General features: G+C 49.4%; 1 pseudogene; it reads right to left on the reverse strand.

Annotated features, from left to right (window-relative positions):
- Positions 1-1,973: 1,973 nt before the first annotated feature.
- On the reverse strand, positions 1,974-2,420 carry LOC144168353 (high-affinity choline transporter 1 pseudogene; annotated as a pseudogene).
- Between the last annotated feature and the right edge of the window lie 1,442 nt (positions 2,421-3,862).

Raw genomic sequence — 3,862 nt, forward strand, 5'->3', positions numbered from 1 at the left:
GGCGGAACACGTGCAAGAGACGTTTGGCAGTAAAAAAGCTAAGACCCAGACAACGCACATACATCCTAGGTAAGTGCTAGGGATGTCCCACCTGGGAGTTTGGGAACTCCCAGGGACATCCCACAAAAGTTCCAAAAACATCCCAAGTGATACAAAAATAGACCTCTCTGGGATGTCCCAGACTAGGACTTTACTGGGAGGTCTGACATCCCATGTAGAACAAAGAAAGGAAATTTTTGGGATGTTCCAAAAAGGGGCTCGTAGGTCCTTTTCAGGACACGTTTGATTAATATATGTGGGTATAGCTCAACATTCCATTGCAATGGAGCTTTTCCTCCACTCAGGTGCACAATTAGAACTCTGTGCAAAACCTTGCAAAACCATTTTATTGGACGAATTTCATACATAAGAGCTTCCAGTGGCAAAATCAAGCAGCACTCTAAAGGTACACCATACACTTCCAATACCACAAATGAAAGTTCTTTATAGCTTCATGCATGACTTCTGTTTCTAACAATAAATTCCACTAGCTGAAGCAGAAGTGAAATTACACATGAAAAATTTCAAAAGGTAGCACATGTACAGAAAGATAACAATTGTCGCTTTTCTTTTACTTCAGAAATTCGCCATGCATCTGAATAATTCATTTACAAATAGGCAGCCTAATTTCTAAGCAACCTATGGCATAAAGAATGAGGTCTGAAAGTGCAGTACTTCCTGAAATCTGAAATACCATAAGGTGAAACATGTTTCACGACACAGGAAAAGCACATTAGTGCACAGAAGGTTACTGAAAACCACTAAAAGGGCCATGCAGACAAAACAAGCTTGGTTCATCAGAAAGATTGCCTCGATCGAATCATACTGACACGACTTTAAACATAAACTTCACTGAAATAAGCAACATAATTTGGAAAAAACAAAAAGGGAATGGCCATGCGACCCACTAGCTCATTTCCTGCACTAGAACATGACACCATATGCACAGCCGTGCAATTGGCTGAGGCCAGAAAAGGCAAACGCAAGTTAGGTAGGGCTTATAAGCTTGCAGAATGAGCTATTTTCGCTTAAGTGTAATGCGTATTCATTTTATAGCAATGAGAATGGCGGGGTGAAACAATGGAAGTTACAAAAGAAGAACCACTAAGTCCTGTTGTTGGTACTGCGCGCACCATGCTTGTTATAGCAGCACAAAAGTGCGGCACTTTGGGGTTGTCTCAGACGACACTGGCCGATCGGTGTAAGCGACATTGCCTTACATGACCCTAATTGTCGATGTACCCAGTGTTTTACGAAACAATTAGTACGTACGGTAACAAAACCAAGGAAGATGCAAATACAGTGAAAAACAAAGTAAAGGTAAAGAGCGGTGCAGAGCAGTATGGTGGCGACATCTAGGATTGATGGTAACAAGGCTCTGCAGTCCACTGCAGACGGGACGGCACAATTTAATTCCGCTTGAAGACCCTTCCTTGTGATGCCATGGCAGATGTCACAAAACACAATTTGGCAGGATAATCAAAATTTTAACTTAAATTGTCCACCGAGGACATGACGGTGGCTGTGATGGCCAGGAGCCCCACAAAGGATACGACCCTCGGCGTAAAGTAACGCATTGCGTACGCCAGCACGTTCCTGTGGTCTCTATTCTGGAGGTTGAATGGCCCAGGATATCCGGTCGCCGAGAAGCTTCCGCTCTTGCTGGCAACGGCGATGATGACCGGAGGAAGGGCGAGACAACGTTTATAGATATATTTGGGCGAGACTGATGCAGCCGATGGCGGACAGGTAGGACATGAGCTTGGCGCTGAAGACGCTATCCGCGCTGAGGACCCGTTGAAAGTGCACCTGCCACAGGACCCCGCCGAGAATGGTCATGAGTAGCTGGTCGATGATCTGGGTCGCCCCCCTTACCTCGATCTTGCCCACCCAGTCGGAGTACGGTTCCTCGATCCTGCCTATGACTTTGTCGCTCAGAATGTACGGCAGGGGCAGACGAGCAGGCCGACGACGATGCTGGCCATCAGAAAGGCGTCGGTGTACAAGACGGAGAACAGGCTGCCCAGAGACGTGGAAAGAGCGGTGACGCACGGTGAGGCCGCGATGACCAGTATCGCGTTGAAGAGGATAATCACCGCCGTCGCTTCGCCGAGCGCGGATAGCAAGGCCATTGTCCAGAAGACCTTCCCGCATATGGCGGGAACCAACAGTGGAACAGCGAACCAGGGCCCGTAGTGCTGCTGGAACGGGTCAAGCAGAATCAGCGACTTCGTTACGCGCATTCTGCCCGCGAAGAACGTACCGCTGAAAACTAGGCTCAGTGCGTAGCCAAGCTGGGCCTGGGCGCACAGCAGCCCTCGATTGAACATGACCCCCACCGCACCGTTGAGGTAGCCTTCTCCGAACGGGGTCACCGTCATGGAGGCGACGACCAGAGCGAGGGGGAACGTTGCGGTTGGCAACGAACAGGCACCCCAGGTTGTCTGGAGTCTTCTTCTCGGGCGACCTCCGTGGTGCACCAGCGATGGGCTGGCGCGTCTACAACTGTTCACCGAGAATTCTGTGTCCTCGTCACTCGCCTACTGCTAGGACAGCGATGCAATATAAAATCGTCAAGACATCATCGAAAAAGACAAACGGGATGCCCCGGATTTCACGTCCTCTTCTTCTTTATGGTGGGGGTGGTGGTGCCAGAGGAATGACCCATACCCACTCAGGGATATTGGCCATGAAAGGGGCGCTAAACGAGGGAAGCTGTGCTCAGGAGCGCAAAAACAGCCAGTTCATTTCAAGGAGACAACCACCAGAATGTCCACTGCGAAACACATGGGAGAATAGGTAGGCTTCCGTACACCGATGCCACTGCAGAAGACCGCGACTGACCTCCAGCCGCGCACCGGCTCGAAGAACGATGAGAAACCTGCTCAGTACGCCAGGAGGAAATGAGCTCAACGCCGATTGAGGAAATATGTGAACTCATAAAGAAAACCGAACCCTGCAATGCAGTTTCACGAACAGGTATCGGCGTCTGGGTGCTGAAATAATCAGCTTGAAGGCACTCACTCGTTCCCGCATTCCCGCCTTCGCTGTACGGCATGTTTTTGTACTTTTCTTTTGTTTTCCTCGTTCCCGTTGAAATTTCCGCATTTGACGGCACCATGTCGTCAGGTGACCCCACAGCCACACATTAAAAAGAGCGGACGTATATTTCTGCGTTAAAAACTGCCACAGTCTGGAGGGCACGCGAGGCCTGAAGCTTTACAACTTCCCGTCGAAGCCTTGGGTGAAGACACGGAGGCAGAAATGCAGTAGTAGTAGTAGTAGTAGTAGTAGTAGTAGTAGTAGTAGTAGTAGTAGTAGTAGTAGTATGACGCTTAATGAGCCATAAAGTTGGAGTGGTTCCCTAGTCCGGGAATCCAAGTGGTGACTGAGCGACAGATGCCCAAGATGCCAAAGTTGCTGGACACCCGGGTGATCGCTGGTAATCAGGTTCTCCCACAGCTCAGGGAGGGGGAGGTGGGAAGTAAAGGGTGGGAGGTCGGGGTTATGTGCACACTCTCATAAAATGTGGGTTAGGGTGCTGGGCTTACAGCAGAAAGGGCATTAGGCTGAAAATCCAGTGGGAAACATGTGATTTAAGCGAATTGGATGGACGAAGGTATTTGTTTGGGTGCGATGAAGACACTTTTCGTCAGATTTGACCTGCTTGGAGTGAAGTTAAGGGAAATTCTGTCGGTGGAGTCGATAATTCTGGGTATTGCCCTGAAATGCGACCAATGGTGTCGACTCCGCTTATTCTCAGGGGCCTGGGAGAAGAGTGCGCAGGCTTGCTGATGGGCGAATTTATTGCCCGTCAATGTAC

Source organism: Haemaphysalis longicornis, unplaced genomic scaffold, assembly GCF_048455015.1.
Source record: "Haemaphysalis longicornis isolate Haplotype H1 unplaced genomic scaffold, Haemaphysalis longicornis Haplotype H1 scaffold_2, whole genome shotgun sequence".
NCBI lineage: Eukaryota > Metazoa > Arthropoda > Arachnida > Ixodida > Ixodidae > Haemaphysalis > Haemaphysalis longicornis.